Genomic DNA, 16,662 nt, shown 5'->3' on the forward strand with positions numbered 1-16,662 from the left:
TTGTTTTCACATTAGGGAGTTAGGGTTAGCGACTGTCTTTTGGTTTGTTTATTTCTATCAGGCTAGCTAGCACTTTCTGTGGGAAATGGCTTATTTTGTTTATTATGTTGGCCTTGGTTCGCCCTGAGTTGTAGTGTCATGTTTTGTTTGACACTTTCTTTCGTTTAAAATAAATATCATTCTGTTGGAACATCTCGATCCTGGATTTTGGTTTGGGGATCGGAGAGGGAACATGCTAATTTATCTTTGTATGTAGCACCCTGAGCCCCTAGACAGGGGCGTAACAGACCAGTACAGTTATAGTACTTTGTACTTTGCCACATTTATCTTCTTCTTAGCAAGTGTCATGCATTCTGCTTCTCCAGCGTTTTTAAGAGCTGTTGATGATGTCAAATGCAGCTTACGGCCACACCGCTCTCTAAGCGCCCGATCTCGCCCGATCTCGCCCGATCTCGGCAGCCAAATAGAGCCGGGCCTGGTTAGTACTTGGTAGGAAGACCGCCTGGGAATACCAGGTGCTGTAAGCTTTTTTGCTTGGGTTTACGGGCAGCTCAAGCTGGTGTTACTGCCTATTTATTCATAGAAATTGTTCTATATTTTCATCAAATTTTGTTCTTTCATTGCTGTTTTGCTACTTTATTGGTTTGTCAACCATTGTGCTTCATTACTAGTAGACCATGTTACGGTCCTGGCCATATGTGTTGTTTTTTTTTTCTTGTTCTTATAGGTGCCCTGCCAGATTGGCCGGATTTGGGGGAAGTACAGGAAGCTGATTGGTCCATCCTACACTTGCTGGAGTTTTAAAAGTACGGTTCCCAACAGCTAGCGAGGCTCTTTCTGGCAGTAGCACCTGTTTGCTGTTCTTGGTTTCCAAATCTTATTTAGCATTTTTGAATTGTTAGGTTTTGTGCCGTGGTTTTGTTTATAAATTGTATATTTTGTAAATAGTATTAAATCTGTAGGGGTGGACTGCCATTTTCTTTTGATTGTTTTCTCTTGTTTTCACATTAGGGAGTTAGGGTTAGCGACTGTCTTTTGGTTTGTTTATTTCTATCAGGCTAGCTAGCACTTTCTGTGGGAAATGGCTTATTTTGTTTATTATGTTGGCCTTGGATCGCCCTGAGTTGTAGTGTCATGTTTTGTTTGACACTTTCTTTCGTTTAAAATAAATATCATTCTGTTGGAACATCTCGATCCTGGATTTTGGTTTGGGGATCGGAGAGGGAACATGCAAATTTATCTTTGTATGTTTCACCCTGACCCCCTAGACAGGGGCGTAACAGACCAGTACAGTTATAGTACTTTGTACTTTGCCACATTTATCTTCTTCTTAGCAAGTGTCATGCATTCTGCTTCTCCAGCGTTTTTAAGAGCTGTTGATGATGTCAAATGCAGCTTCCGGCCACACCGCTCTCTAAGCGCCCGATCTCGTCCGATCTCGGCAGCCAAATAGAGCCGGGCCTGGTTAGTACTTGGTAGGAAGACCGCCTGGGAATACCAGGTGCTGTAAGCTTTTTTGCTTGGGTTTACGGGCAGCTCAAGCTGGTGTTACTGCCTATTTATTCATAGAAATTGTTCTATATTTTCATCAAATTTTGTTCTTTCATTGCTGTTTTGCTACTTTATTGGTTTGTCAACCATCGTGCTTCATTACTAGTAGACCATGTTACGGTCATGGCCATATGTGTTGTTTTTATTTTCTTGTTCTTATAGGTGCCCTGCCTGATTGGCCGGATTTGGGGGAAGTACAGGAAGCTGATTGGTCCATCCTACACTTGCTGGAGTTTTAAAAGTACGGTTCCCAACAGCTAGCGAGGCTCTTTCTGGCATCAGCACCTGTTTGCTGTTCTTGGTTTCCAAACCTTATTTAGCATTTTTGAATTGTTAGGTTTTGTGCCGTGGTTTTGTTTATAAATTGTATATTTTGTAAATAGTATTAAATCTGTAGGGGTGAACAGCCATTTTCTTTTGATTGTTTTCTCTTGTTTTCACATTAGGGAGTTAGGGTTAGCGACTGTCTTTTGGTTTGTTTATTTCTATCAGGCTAGCTAGCACTTTCTGTGGGAAATGGCTTATTTTGTTTATTATGTTGGCCTTGGTTCGCCCTGAGTTGTAGTGTCATGTTTTGTTTGACACTTTCTTTCGTTTAAAATAAATATCATTCTGTTGGAACATCTCGATCCTGGATTTTGGTTTGGGGATCGGAGAGGGAACATGCTAATTTATCTTTGTATGTTGCACCCTCACCCCCTAGAAAGGGGCGTAACAGACCAGTACAGTTATAGTACTTTGTACTTTGACACATTTATCTTCTTCTTAGCCAGTGTCATGCATTCTGCTTCTCCAGCGTTTTTAAGAGCTGTTGATGATATCAAATGCAGCTTACGGCCACACCGCTCTCTAAGCGCCCGATCTCGTCCGATCTCGGCAGCCAAATAGAGCCGGGCCTGGTTAGTACTTGGTAGGAAGACCGCCTGGGAATACCAAGTGCTGTAAGCTTTTTTGCTTGGGTTTACGGGCAGCACAAGCTGGTGTTACTGCCTATTTATTCATAGAAATTGTTCTATATTTTCATCAAATTTTGTTCTTTCATTGCTGTTTTGCTACTTTATTGGTTTGCCAACCATCGTGCTTCATTACTAGTAGACCATGTTACGGTCCTGGCCATATGTGTTGTTTTTATTTTCTTGTTCTTATAGGTGCCCTGCCTGATTGGCTGGATTGGGGGGCAGTACAGGAAGCTGATTGGTCCATCCTACACTTGCTGGAGTTTTAAAAGTACGGTTCCCAACAGCTAGCGAGGCTCTTTCTGGCATCAGCACCTGTTTGCTGTTCTTGGTTTCCAAACCTTATTTAGCATTTTTGAATTGTTAGGTTTTGTGCCGTGGTTTTGTTTATAAATTGTATATTTTGTAAATAGTATTAAATCTGTAGGGGTGAACTGCCATTTTCTTTGGACTGTTTTCACATTAGGGAGTTAGGGTTAGCGACTGTCTTTTGGTTTGTTTATTTCTATCAGGCTAGCTAGCACTTTCTGTGGGAAATGGCTTATTTTGTTTATTATGTTGGCCTTGGTTCGCCCTGAGTTGTAGTGTCATGTTTTGTTTGACACTTTCTTTCGTTTAAAATAAATATCATTCTGTTGGAACATCTCGATCCTGGATTTTGGTTTGGGGATCGGAGAAGGAACATGCTAATTTATCTTTGTATGTTGCACCCTGACCCCCTAGAAAGGGGCGTAACAGACCAGTACAGTTATAGTACTTTGTACTTTGACACATTTATCTTCTTCTTAGCAAGTGTCATGCATTCTGCTTCTCCAGCGTTTTTAAGAGCTGTTGATGATATCAAATGCATGTTACGGCCACACCGCTCTCTAAGCGCCCGATCTCGTCCGATCTCGTCAGCCAAATAGGGCCGGGCCTGGTTAGTACTTGGTAGGAAGACCGCCTGGGAATACCAGGTGCTGTAAGCTTTTTTGCTTGGGTTTACGGGCAGCTCAAGCTGGTGTTACTGCCTATTTATTCATAGAAATTGTTCTATATTTTCATCAAATTTTGTTCTTTCATTGCTGTTTTGCTACTTTATTGGTTTGTCAACCATCGTGCTTCATTACTAGTAGACCATGTTACGGTCCTGGCCATATGTGTTGTTTTTATTTTCTTGTTCTTATAGGTGCCCTGCCTGATTGGCCGGATTTGGGGGAAGTACAGGATGCTGATTGGTCCATCCTACACTTCCTGGAGTTTTAAATGTACGGTTCCCAACAGCTAGCGAGGCTCTTTCTGGCAGCAGCACCTGTTTGCTGTTCTTGTTTTCCAAATCTTATTTAGCATTTTTGAATTGTTAGGTTTTGTGCCGTGGTTTTGTTTATAAATTGTATATTTTGTAAATAGTATTAAATCTGTAGGGGTGAACTGCCATTTTCTTTGGACTGTTTTCACATTAGGGAGTTAGGGTTAGCGACTGTCTTTTGGTTTGTTTCTTTCTATCAGGCTAGCTAGCACTTTCTGTGGGAAATGGCTTATTTTGTTTATTATGTTGGCCTTGGTTCGCCCTGAGTTGTAGTGTCATGTTTTGTTTGACACTTTCTTTCGTTTAAAATAAATATCATTCTGTTGGAACATCTCGATCCTGGATTTTGGTTTGGGGATCGGAGAGGGAACATGCTAATTTATCTTTGTATGTTGCACCCTGACCCCCTAGAAAGGGGCGTAACAGACCAGTACAGTTATAGTAGTTTGTACTTTGCCACATTTATCTTCTTCTTAGCAAGTGTCATGCATTCTGCTTCTCCAGCGTTTTTAAGAGCTGTTGATGATATCAAATGCAGCTTACGGCCACACCGCTCTCTAAGCGCCCGATCTCGTCCGATCTCGGCAGCCAAATAGAGCCGGGCCTGGTTAGTACTTGGTAGGAAGACCGCCTGGGAATACCAGGTGCTGTAAGCTTTTTTGCTTGGGTTTACGGGCAGCACAAGCTGGTGTTACTGCCTATTTATTCATAGAAATTGTTCTATATTTTCATCAAATTTTGTTCTTTCATTGCTGTTTTGCTACTTTATTGGTTTGCCAACCATCGTGCTTCATTACTAGTAGACCATGTTACGGTCCTGGCCATATGTGTTGTTTTTATTTTCTTGTTCTTATAGGTGCCCTGCCTGATTGGCCGGATTGGGGGGCAGTACAGGAAGCTGATTGGTCCATCCTACACTTCCTGGAGTTTTAAAAGTACGGTTCCCAACAGCTAGCGAGGCTCTTTCTGGCATCAGCACCTGTTTGCTGTTCTTGGTTTCCAAACCTTATTTAGCATTTTTGAATTGTTAGGTTTTGTGCCGTGGTTTTGTTTATAAATTGTATATTTTGTAAATAGTATTAAATCTGTAGGGGTGGACTGCCATTTTTCTTTTGATTGTTTTCTCTTGTTTTCACATTAGGGAGTTAGGGTTAGCGACTATCTTTTGGTTTGTTTATTTCTATCAGGCTAGCTAGCACTTTCTGTGGGAAATGGCTTATTTTGTTTATTATGTTGGCCTTGGTTCGCCCTGAGTTGTAGTGTCATGTTTTGTTTGACACTTTCTTTCGTTTAAAATAAATATCATTCTGTTGGAACATCTCAATCCTGGATTTTGCTTTGAGGATCGGAGAGGGAACATGCAAATTTATCTTTGTATGTTTCACCCTGACCCCCTAGACAGGGGCGTAACAGACCAGTACAGTTATAGTACTTTGTACTTTGCCACATTTATCTTCTTCTTAGCAAGTGTCATGCATTCTGCTTCTCTAGCGTTTTTAAGAGCTGTTGATAATGTCAAATGCAGCTTACGGCCACACCGCTCTCTAAGCGCCCGATCTCGTCCGATCTCGGCAGCCAAATAGAGCCGGGCCTGGTTAGTACTTGGTAGGAAGACCGCCTGGGAATACCAGGTGCTGTAAGCTTTTTTGCTTGGGTTTACGGGCAGCACAAGCTGGTGTTACTGCCTATTTATTCATAGAAATTGTTCTATATTTTCATCAAATTTTGTTCTTTCATTGCTGTTTTGCTACTTTATTGGTTTGCCAACCATCGTGCTTCATTACTAGTAGACCATGTTACGGTCCTGGCCATATGTGTTGTTTTTATTTTCTTGTTCTTATAGGTGCCCTGCCTGATTGGCCGGATTGGGGGGCAGTACAGGAGGCTGATTGGTCCATCCTACACTTGCTGGAGTTTTAAAAGTACGGTTCCCAACAGCTAGCGAGGCTCTTTCTGGCATCAGCACCTGTTTGCTGTTCTTGGTTTCCAAACCTTATTTAGCATTTTTGAATTGTTAGGTTTTGTGCCGTGGTTTTGTTTATAAATTGTATATTTTGTAAATAGTATTAAATCTGTAGGGGTGGACTGCCATTTTTCTTTTGATTGTTTTCTCTTGTTTTCACATTAGGGAGTTAGGGTTAGCGACTATCTTTTGGTTTGTTTATTTCTATCAGGCTAGCTAGCACTTTCTGTGGGAAATGGCTTATTTTGTTTATTATGTTGGCCTTGGTTCGCCCTGAGTTGTAGTGTCATGTTTTGTTTGACACTTTCTTTCGTTTAAAATAAATATCATTCTGTTGGAACATCTCAATCCTGGATTTTGCTTTGAGGATCGGAGAGGGAACATGCAAATTTATCTTTGTATGTTTCACCCTGACCCCCTAGACAGGGGCGTAACAGACCAGTACAGTTATAGTACTTTGTACTTTGCCACATTTATCTTCTTCTTAGCAAGTGTCATGCATTCTGCTTCTCTAGCGTTTTTAAGAGCTGTTGATAATGTCAAATGCAGCTTACGGCCACACCGCTCTCTAAGCGCCCGATCTCGTCCGATCTCGGCAGCCAAATAGAGCCGGGCCTGGTTAGTACTTGGTAGGAAGACCGCCTGGGAATACCAGGTGCTGTAAGCTTTTTTGCTTGGGTTTACGGGCAGCACAAGCTGGTGTTACTGCCTATTTATTCATAGAAATTGTTCTATATTTTCATCAAATTTTGTTCTTTCATTGCTGTTTTGCTACTTTATTGGTTTGCCAACCATCGTGCTTCATTACTAGTAGACCATGTTACGGTCCTGGCCATATGTGTTGTTTTTATTTTCTTGTTCTTATAGGTGCCCTGCCTGATTGGCCGGATTGGGGGGCAGTACAGGAGGCTGATTGGTCCATCCTACACTTGCTGGAGTTTTAAAAGTACGGTTCCCAACAGCTAGCGAGGCTCTTTCTGGCATCAGCACCTGTTTGCTGTTCTTGGTTTCCAAATCTTATTTAGCATTTTTGAATTGTTAGGTTTTGTGCCGTGGTTTTGTTTATAAATTGTATATTTTGTAAATAGTATTAAATCTGTAGGGGTGGACTGCCATTTTCTTTTGATTGTTTTCTCTTGTTTTCACATTAGGGAGTTAGGGTTAGCGACTATCTTTTGGTTTGTTTATTTCTATCAGGCTAGCTAGCACTTTCTGTGGGAAATGGCTTATTTTGTTTATTATGTTGGCCTTGGTTCGCCCTGAGTTGTAGTGTCATGTTTTGTTTGACACTTTCTTTCGTTTAAAATAAATATCATTCTGTTGGAACATCTCAATCCTGGATTTTGGTTTGAGGATCGGAGAGGGAACATGCAAATTTATCTTTGTATGTTTCACCCTGACCCCCTAGACAGGGGCTTAACAGACCAGTACAGTTATAGTACTTTGTACTTTGCCACATTTATCTTCTTCTTAGCAAGTGTCATGCATTCTGCTTCTCTAGCGTTTTTAAGAGCTGTTGATAATGTCAAATGCAGCTTACGGCCACACCGCTCTCTAAGCGCCCGATCTCGTCCGATCTCGGCAGCCAAATAGAGCCGGGCCTGGTTAGTACTTGGTAGGAAGACCGCCTGGGAATACCAGGTGCTGTAAGCTTTTTTGCTTGGGTTTACGGGCAGCTCAAGCTGGTGTTACTGCCTATTTATTCATAGAAATTGTTCTATATTTTCATCAAATTTTGTTCTTTCATTGCTGTTTTGCTACTTTATTGGTTTGTCAACCATCGTGCTTCATTACTAGTAGACCATGTTACGGTCATGGCCATATGTGTTGTTTTTATTTTCTTGTTCTTATAGGTGCCCTGCCTGATTGGCCGGATTTGGGGGAAGTACAGGAAGCTGATTGGTCCATCCTACACTTCCTGGAGTTTTAAAAGTACGGTTCCCAACAGCTAGCGAGGCTCTTTCTGGCAGCAGCACCTGTTTGCTGTTCTTAGTTTCCAAATCTTATTTAGCATTTTTGAATTGTTAGGTTTTGTGCCGTGGTTTTGTTTATAAATTGTATATTTTGTAAATAGTATTAAATCTGTAGGGGTGGACTGCCATTTTTCTTTTGATTGTTTTCTCTTGTTTTCACATTATAGGGAGTTAGGGTTAGCGACTATCTTTTGGTTTGTTTATTTCTATCAGGCTAGCTAGCACTTTCTGTGGGAAATGGCTTATTTTGTTTATTATGTTGGCCTTGGTTCGCCCTGAGTTGTAGTGTCATGTTTTGTTTGACACTTTCTTTCGTTTAAAATAAATATCATTCTGTTGGAACATCTCGATTCTGGATTTTGGTTTGGGGATCGGAGAGGGAACATGCTAATTTATCTTTGTATGTTGCACCCTGACCCCCTAGACAGGGGCGTAACAGACCAGTACAGTTATAGTACTTTGTACTTTGCCACATTTATCTTCTTCTTAGCAAGTGTCATGCATTCTGCTTCTCCAGCGTTTTTAAGAGCTGTTGATGATGTCAAATGCAGCTTCCGGCCACACCGCTCTCTGAGCGCCCGATCTCGTCCGATCTCGGCAGCCAAATACGGCCGGGCCTGGTTAGTACTTGGTAGGAAGACCGCCTGGGAATACCAGGTGCTGTAAGCTTTTTTGCTTGGGTTTACGGGCAGCACAAGCTGGTGTTACTGCCTATTTATTCATAGAAATTGTTCTATATTTTCATCAAATTTTGTTCTTTCATTGCTGTTTTGCTACTTTATTGGTTTGTCAACCATCGTGCTTCATTACTAGTAGACCATGTTACGGTCCTGGCCATATGTGTTGTTTTTATTTTCTTGTTCTTATAGGTGCCCTGCCTGATTGGCCGGATTTGGGGGAAGTACAGGAAGCTGATTGGTCAATCCTACACTTCCTGGAGTTTTAAAAGTACGGTTCCCAACAGCTAGCGAGGCTCTTTCTGGCAGCAGCACCTGTTTGCTGTTCTTGGTTTCCAAACCTTATTTAGCATTTTTGAATTGTTAGGTTTTGTGCCGTGATTTTGTTTATAAATTGCATATTTTGTAAATAGTATTAAATCTGTAGGGGTGGACTGCCATTTTTCTTTTGATTGTTTTCTCTTGTTTTCGCATTAGGGAGTTAGGGTTAGCGACTGTCTTTTGGTTTGTTTCTTTCTATCAGGCTAGCTAGCACTTTCTGTGGGAAATGGCTTATTTTGTTTATTATGTTGGCCTTGGTTCGCCCTGAGTTGTAGTGTCATGTTTTGTTTGACACTTTCTTTCGTTTAAAATAAATATCATTCTGTTGGAACATCTCGATCCTGGATTTTGGTTTGGGGATCGGAGAGGGAACATGCAAATTTATCTTTGTATGTTTCACCCTGACCCCCTAGACAGGGGCGTAACAGACCAGTACAGTTATAGTACTTTGTACTTTGCCACATTTATCTTCTTCTTAGCAAGTGTCATGCATTCTGCTTCTCTAGCGTTTTTAAGAGCTGTTGATGATGTCAAATGCATGTTACGGCCACACCGCTCTCTAAGCGCCCGATCTCGTCCGATCTCGGCAGCCAAATAGGGCCGGGCCTGGTTAGTACTTGGTAGGAAGACCGCCTGGGAATACCAGGTGCTGTAAGCTTTTTTGCTTGGGTTTACGGGCAGCTCAAGCTGGTGTTACTGCCTATTTATTCATAGAAATTGTTCTATATTTTCATCAAATTTTGTTCTTTCATTGCTGTTTTGCTACTTTATTGGTTTGTCAACCATCGTGCTTCATTACTAGTAGACCATGTTACGGTCCTGGCCATATGTGTTGTTTTTATTTTCTTGTTCTTATAGGTGCCCTGCCTGATTGGCCGGATTTGGGGGAAGTACAGGAAGCTGATTGGTCCATCCTACACTTCCTGGAGTTTTAAAAGTACGGTTCCCAACAGCTAGCGAGGCTCTTTCTGGCAGCAGCACCTGTTTGCTGTTCTTGGTTTCCAAATCTTATTTAGCATTTTTGAATTGTTAGGTTTTTTGCCGTGGTTTTGTTTATAAATTGTATATTTTGTAAATAGTATTAAATCTGTAGGGGTGGACTGCCATTTTCTTTTGATTGTTTTCTCTTGTTTTCACATTAGGGAGTTAGGGTTAGCGACTATCTTTTGGTTTGTTTATTTCTATCAGGCTAGCTAGCACTTTCTGTGGGAAATGGCTTATTTTGTTTATTATGTTGGCCTTGGTTCGCCCTGAGTTGTAGTGTCATGTTTTGTTTGACACTTTCTTTCGTTTAAAATAAATATCATTCTGTTGGAACATCTCAATCCTGGATTTTGGTTTGAGGATCGGAGAGGGAACATGCAAATTTATCTTTGTATGTTTCACCCTGACCCCCTAGACAGGGGCTTAACAGACCAGTACAGTTATAGTACTTTGTACTTTGCCACATTTATCTTCTTCTTAGCAAGTGTCATGCATGCTGCTTCTCTAGCGTTTTTAAGAGCTGTTGATAATGTCAAACGCAGCTTACGGCCACACCGCTCTCTAAGCGCCCGATCTCGTCCGATCTCGGCAGCCAAATAGAGCCGGGCCTGGTTAGTACTTGGTAGGAAGACCGCCTGGGAATACCAGGTGCTGTAAGCTTTTTTGCTTGGGTTTACGGGCAGCTCAAGCTGGTGTTACTGCCTATTTATTCATAGAAATTGTTCTATATTTTCATCAAATTTTGTTCTTTCATTGCTGTTTTGCTACTTTATTGGTTTGTCAACCATCGTGCTTCATTACTAGTAGACCATGTTACGGTCCTGGCCATATGTGTTGTTTTTATTTTCTTGTTCTTATAGGTGCCCTGCCTGATTGGCCGGATTGGGGGGCAGTACAGGAGGCTGATTGGTCCATCCTACACTTGCTGGAGTTTTAAAAGTACGGTTCCCAACAGCTAGCGAGGCTCTTTCTGGCATCAGCACCTGTTTGCTGTTCTTGGTTTCCAAATCTTATTTAGCATTTTTGAATTGTTAGGTTTTGTGCCGTGGTTTTGTTTATAAATTGTATATTTTGTAAATAGTATTAAATCTGTAGGGGTGGACTGCCATTTTCTTTTGATTGTTTTCTCTTGTTTTCACATTAGGGAGTTAGGGTTAGCGACTATCTTTTGGTTTGTTTATTTCTATCAGGCTAGCTAGCACTTTCTGTGGGAAATGGCTTATTTTGTTTATTATGTTGGCCTTGGTTCGCCCTGAGTTGTAGTGTCATGTTTTGTTTGACACTTTCTTTCGTTTAAAATAAATATCATTCTGTTGGAACATCTCAATCCTGGATTTTGGTTTGAGGATCGGAGAGGGAACATGCAAATTTATCTTTGTATGTTTCACCCTGACCCCCTAGACAGGGGCTTAACAGACCAGTACAGTTATAGTACTTTGTACTTTGCCACATTTATCTTCTTCTTAGCAAGTGTCATGCATTCTGCTTCTCTAGCGTTTTTAAGAGCTGTTGATAATGTCAAATGCAGCTTACGGCCACACCGCTCTCTAAGCGCCCGATCTCGTCCGATCTCGGCAGCCAAATAGAGCCGGGCCTGGTTAGTACTTGGTAGGAAGACCGCCTGGGAATACCAGGTGCTGTAAGCTTTTTTGCTTGGGTTTACGGGCAGCTCAAGCTGGTGTTACTGCCTATTTATTCATAGAAATTGTTCTATATTTTCATCAAATTTTGTTCTTTCATTGCTGTTTTGCTACTTTATTGGTTTGTCAACCATCGTGCTTCATTACTAGTAGACCATGTTACGGTCATGGCCATATGTGTTGTTTTTATTTTCTTGTTCTTATAGGTGCCCTGCCTGATTGGCCGGATTTGGGGGAAGTACAGGAAGCTGATTGGTCCATCCTACACTTCCTGGAGTTTTAAAAGTACGGTTCCCAACAGCTAGCGAGGCTCTTTCTGGCAGCAGCACCTGTTTGCTGTTCTTAGTTTCCAAATCTTATTTAGCATTTTTGAATTGTTAGGTTTTGTGCCGTGGTTTTGTTTATAAATTGTATATTTTGTAAATAGTATTAAATCTGTAGGGGTGGACTGCCATTTTTCTTTTGATTGTTTTCTCTTGTTTTCACATTATAGGGAGTTAGGGTTAGCGACTATCTTTTGGTTTGTTTATTTCTATCAGGCTAGCTAGCACTTTCTGTGGGAAATGGCTTATTTTGTTTATTATGTTGGCCTTGGTTCGCCCTGAGTTGTAGTGTCATGTTTTGTTTGACACTTTCTTTCGTTTAAAATAAATATCATTCTGTTGGAACATCTCGATTCTGGATTTTGGTTTGGGGATCGGAGAGGGAACATGCTAATTTATCTTTGTATGTTGCACCCTGACCCCCTAGACAGGGGCGTAACAGACCAGTACAGTTATAGTACTTTGTACTTTGCCACATTTATCTTCTTCTTAGCAAGTGTCATGCATTCTGCTTCTCCAGCGTTTTTAAGAGCTGTTGATGATGTCAAATGCAGCTTCCGGCCACACCGCTCTCTGAGCGCCCGATCTCGTCCGATCTCGGCAGCCAAATACGGCCGGGCCTGGTTAGTACTTGGTAGGAAGACCGCCTGGGAATACCAGGTGCTGTAAGCTTTTTTGCTTGGGTTTACGGGCAGCACAAGCTGGTGTTACTGCCTATTTATTCATAGAAATTGTTCTATATTTTCATCAAATTTTGTTCTTTCATTGCTGTTTTGCTACTTTATTGGTTTGTCAACCATCGTGCTTCATTACTAGTAGACCATGTTACGGTCCTGGCCATATGTGTTGTTTTTATTTTCTTGTTCTTATAGGTGCCCTGCCTGATTGGCCGGATTTGGGGGAAGTACAGGAAGCTGATTGGTCAATCCTACACTTCCTGGAGTTTTAAAAGTACGGTTCCCAACAGCTAGCGAGGCTCTTTCTGGCAGCAGCACCTGTTTGCTGTTCTTGGTTTCCAAACCTTATTTAGCATTTTTGAATTGTTAGGTTTTGTGCCGTGATTTTGTTTATAAATTGCATATTTTGTAAATAGTATTAAATCTGTAGGGGTGGACTGCCATTTTTCTTTTGATTGTTTTCTCTTGTTTTCGCATTAGGGAGTTAGGGTTAGCGACTGTCTTTTGGTTTGTTTCTTTCTATCAGGCTAGCTAGCACTTTCTGTGGGAAATGGCTTATTTTGTTTATTATGTTGGCCTTGGTTCGCCCTGAGTTGTAGTGTCATGTTTTGTTTGACACTTTCTTTCGTTTAAAATAAATATCATTCTGTTGGAACATCTCGATCCTGGATTTTGGTTTGGGGATCGGAGAGGGAACATGCAAATTTATCTTTGTATGTTTCACCCTGACCCCCTAGACAGGGGCGTAACAGACCAGTACAGTTATAGTACTTTGTACTTTGCCACATTTATCTTCTTCTTAGCAAGTGTCATGCATTCTGCTTCTCTAGCGTTTTTAAGAGCTGTTGATGATGTCAAATGCATGTTACGGCCACACCGCTCTCTAAGCGCCCGATCTCGTCCGATCTCGGCAGCCAAATAGGGCCGGGCCTGGTTAGTACTTGGTAGGAAGACCGCCTGGGAATACCAGGTGCTGTAAGCTTTTTTGCTTGGGTTTACGGGCAGCTCAAGCTGGTGTTACTGCCTATTTATTCATAGAAATTGTTCTATATTTTCATCAAATTTTGTTCTTTCATTGCTGTTTTGCTACTTTATTGGTTTGTCAACCATCGTGCTTCATTACTAGTAGACCATGTTACGGTCCTGGCCATATGTGTTGTTTTTATTTTCTTGTTCTTATAGGTGCCCTGCCTGATTGGCCGGATTTGGGGGAAGTACAGGAAGCTGATTGGTCCATCCTACACTTCCTGGAGTTTTAAAAGTACGGTTCCCAACAGCTAGCGAGGCTCTTTCTGGCAGCAGCACCTGTTTGCTGTTCTTGGTTTCCAAATCTTATTTAGCATTTTTGAATTGTTAGGTTTTTTGCCGTGGTTTTGTTTATAAATTGTATATTTTGTAAATAGTATTAAATCTGTAGGGGTGGACTGCCATTTTCTTTTGATTGTTTTCTCTTGTTTTCACATTAGGGAGTTAGGGTTAGCGACTATCTTTTGGTTTGTTTATTTCTATCAGGCTAGCTAGCACTTTCTGTGGGAAATGGCTTATTTTGTTTATTATGTTGGCCTTGGTTCGCCCTGAGTTGTAGTGTCATGTTTTGTTTGACACTTTCTTTCGTTTAAAATAAATATCATTCTGTTGGAACATCTCAATCCTGGATTTTGGTTTGAGGATCGGAGAGGGAACATGCAAATTTATCTTTGTATGTTTCACCCTGACCCCCTAGACAGGGGCTTAACAGACCAGTACAGTTATAGTACTTTGTACTTTGCCACATTTATCTTCTTCTTAGCAAGTGTCATGCATGCTGCTTCTCTAGCGTTTTTAAGAGCTGTTGATAATGTCAAACGCAGCTTACGGCCACACCGCTCTCTAAGCGCCCGATCTCGTCCGATCTCGGCAGCCAAATAGAGCCGGGCCTGGTTAGTACTTGGTAGGAAGACCGCCTGGGAATACCAGGTGCTGTAAGCTTTTTTGCTTGGGTTTACGGGCAGCTCAAGCTGGTGTTACTGCCTATTTATTCATAGAAATTGTTCTATATTTTCATCAAATTTTGTTCTTTCATTGCTGTTTTGCTACTTTATTGGTTTGTCAACCATCGTGCTTCATTACTAGTAGACCATGTTACGGTCCTGGCCATATGTGTTGTTTTTATTTTCTTGTTCTTATAGGTGCCCTGCCTGATTGGCCGGATTTGGGGGAAGTACAGGAAGCTGATTGGTCCATCCTACACTTCCTGGAGTTTTAAAAGTACGGTTCCCAACAGCTAGCGAGGCTCTTTCTGGCAGCAGCACCTGTTTGCTGTTCTTGGTTTCCAAATCTTATTTAGCATTTTTGAATTGTTAGGTTTTGTGCCGTGGTTTTGTTTATAAATTGTATATTTTGTAAATAGTATTAAATCTGTAGGGGTGGACTGCCATTTTTCTTTTGATTGTTTTCTCTTGTTTTCGCATTAGGGAGTTAGGGTTAGCGACTGTCTTTTGGTTTGTTTCTTTCTATCAGGCTAGCTAGCACTTTCTGTGGGAAATGGCTTATTTTGTTTATTATGTTGGCCTTGGTTCGCCCTGAGTTGTAGTGTCATGTTTTGTTTGACACTTTCTTTCGTTTAAAATAAATATCATTCTGTTGGAACATCTCGATCCTGGATTTTGGTTTGGGGATCGGAGAGGGAACATGCAAATTTATCTTTGTATGTTTCACCCTGACCCCCTAGACAGGGGCGTAACAGACCAGTACAGTTATAGTACTTTGTACTTTGCCACATTTATCTTCTTCTTAGCAAGTGTCATGCATTCTGCTTCTCTAGCGTTTTTAAGAGCTGTTGATGATATCAAATGCATGTTACGGCCACACCGCTCTCTAAGCGCCCGATCTCGTCCGATCTCGGCAGCCAAATAGGGCCGGGCCTGGTTAGTACTTGGTAGGAAGACCGCCTGGGAATGCCAGGTGCTGTAAGCTTTTTTGCTTGGGTTTACGGGCAGCTCAAGCTGGTGTTACTGCCTATTTATTCATAGAAATTGTTCTATATTTTCATCAAATTTTGTTCTTTCATTGCTGTTTTGCTACTTTATTGGTTTGTCAACCATCGTGCTTCATTACTAGTAGACCATGTTACGGTCCTGGCCATATGTGTTGTTTTTATTTTCTTGTTCTTATAGGTGCCGTGCCTGATTGGCCGGATTTGGGGGAAGTACAGGAAGCTGATTGGTCCATCCTACACTTCCTGGAGTTTTAAATGTACGGTTCCCAACAGCTAGCGAGGCTCTTTCTGGCAGCAGCACCTGTTTGCTGTTCTTGGTTTCCAAATCTTATTTAGCATTTTTGAATTGTTAGGTTTTGTGCCGTGGTTTTGTTTATAAATTGTATATTTTGTAAATAGTATTAAATCTGTAGGGGTGGACTGCCATTTTCTTTTGATTGTTTTCTCTTGTTTTCACATTAGGGAGTTAGGGTTAGCGACTATCTTTTGGTTTGTTTATTTCTATCAGGCTAGCTAGCACTTTCTGTGGGAAATGGCTTATTTTGTTTATTATGTTGGCCTTGGTTCGCCCTGAGTTGTAGTGTCATGTTTTGTTTGACACTTTCTTTCGTTTAAAATAAATATCATTCTGTTGGAACATCTCAATCCTGGATTTTGGTTTGGGGATCGGAGAGGGAACATGCAAATTTATCTTTGTATGTTTCACCCTGACCCCCTAGACAGGGGCGTAACAGACCAGTACAGTTATAGTACTTTGTACTTTGCCACATTTATCTTCTTCTTAGCAAGTGTCATGCATTCTGCTTCTCTAGCGTTTTTAAGAACTGTTGATGATGTCAAATGCATGTTACGGCCACACCGCTCTCTAAGCGCCCGATCTCGTCCGATCTCGGCAGCCAAATAGAGCTTTGCCTGGTTAGTACTTGGTAGGAAGACCGCCTGGGAATACCAGGTGCTGTAAGCTTTTTTGCTTGGGTTTACGGGCAGCACAAGCTGGTGTTACTGCCTATTTATTCATAGAAATTGTTCTATATTTTCATCAAATTTTGTTCTTTCATTTCTGTTTTGCTACTTTATTGGTTTGTCAACCATCGTGCTTCATTACTAATAGACCATGTTACGGTCCTGGCCATATGTGTTGTTTTTATTTTCTTGTTCTTATAGGTGCCCTGCCTGATTGGCCGGATTGGGGGGCAGTACAGGAAGCTGATTGGTCCATCCTACACTTGCTGGAATTTTAAAAGTACGGTTCCCAACAGCTAGCGAGGCTCTTTCTGGCATCAGCACCTGTTTGCTGTTCTTGGTTTCCAAACCTTATTTAGCATTTTTGAA

General features: G+C 41.4%; 17 pseudogenes; all 17 read left to right on the forward strand.

Annotated features, from left to right (window-relative positions):
• Positions 1 to 398: 398 nt before the first annotated feature.
• LOC137110802 (5S ribosomal RNA) lies at positions 399 to 527 on the forward strand (annotated as a pseudogene).
• An 867-nt stretch (positions 528 to 1,394) lies between these two features.
• On the forward strand, positions 1,395 to 1,513 carry LOC137110249 (5S ribosomal RNA; annotated as a pseudogene).
• Positions 1,514 to 2,380: 867 nt separating this feature from the next.
• On the forward strand, positions 2,381 to 2,499 carry LOC137110238 (5S ribosomal RNA; annotated as a pseudogene).
• Positions 2,500 to 3,356: 857 nt separating this feature from the next.
• LOC137110815 (5S ribosomal RNA) lies at positions 3,357 to 3,475 on the forward strand (annotated as a pseudogene).
• An 857-nt stretch (positions 3,476 to 4,332) lies between these two features.
• On the forward strand, positions 4,333 to 4,451 carry LOC137111268 (5S ribosomal RNA; annotated as a pseudogene).
• An 868-nt stretch (positions 4,452 to 5,319) lies between these two features.
• Positions 5,320 to 5,438, forward strand: LOC137111269 (5S ribosomal RNA; annotated as a pseudogene).
• Positions 5,439 to 6,306: 868 nt separating this feature from the next.
• On the forward strand, positions 6,307 to 6,425 carry LOC137111270 (5S ribosomal RNA; annotated as a pseudogene).
• Positions 6,426 to 7,292: 867 nt separating this feature from the next.
• On the forward strand, positions 7,293 to 7,411 carry LOC137111273 (5S ribosomal RNA; annotated as a pseudogene).
• Positions 7,412 to 8,281: 870 nt separating this feature from the next.
• Positions 8,282 to 8,400, forward strand: LOC137110825 (5S ribosomal RNA; annotated as a pseudogene).
• An 868-nt stretch (positions 8,401 to 9,268) lies between these two features.
• Positions 9,269 to 9,387, forward strand: LOC137110562 (5S ribosomal RNA; annotated as a pseudogene).
• An 867-nt stretch (positions 9,388 to 10,254) lies between these two features.
• LOC137111274 (5S ribosomal RNA) lies at positions 10,255 to 10,373 on the forward strand (annotated as a pseudogene).
• An 867-nt stretch (positions 10,374 to 11,240) lies between these two features.
• Positions 11,241 to 11,359, forward strand: LOC137111275 (5S ribosomal RNA; annotated as a pseudogene).
• An 870-nt stretch (positions 11,360 to 12,229) lies between these two features.
• LOC137110826 (5S ribosomal RNA) lies at positions 12,230 to 12,348 on the forward strand (annotated as a pseudogene).
• Positions 12,349 to 13,216: 868 nt separating this feature from the next.
• Positions 13,217 to 13,335, forward strand: LOC137110563 (5S ribosomal RNA; annotated as a pseudogene).
• Positions 13,336 to 14,202: 867 nt separating this feature from the next.
• On the forward strand, positions 14,203 to 14,321 carry LOC137111276 (5S ribosomal RNA; annotated as a pseudogene).
• Positions 14,322 to 15,189: 868 nt separating this feature from the next.
• Positions 15,190 to 15,308, forward strand: LOC137110707 (5S ribosomal RNA; annotated as a pseudogene).
• Positions 15,309 to 16,175: 867 nt separating this feature from the next.
• Positions 16,176 to 16,294, forward strand: LOC137110945 (5S ribosomal RNA; annotated as a pseudogene).
• The last annotated feature ends 368 nt before the right edge of the window (positions 16,295 to 16,662 follow it).

Source organism: Channa argus, unplaced genomic scaffold, assembly GCF_033026475.1.
Source record: "Channa argus isolate prfri unplaced genomic scaffold, Channa argus male v1.0 Contig009, whole genome shotgun sequence".
NCBI lineage: Eukaryota > Metazoa > Chordata > Actinopteri > Anabantiformes > Channidae > Channa > Channa argus.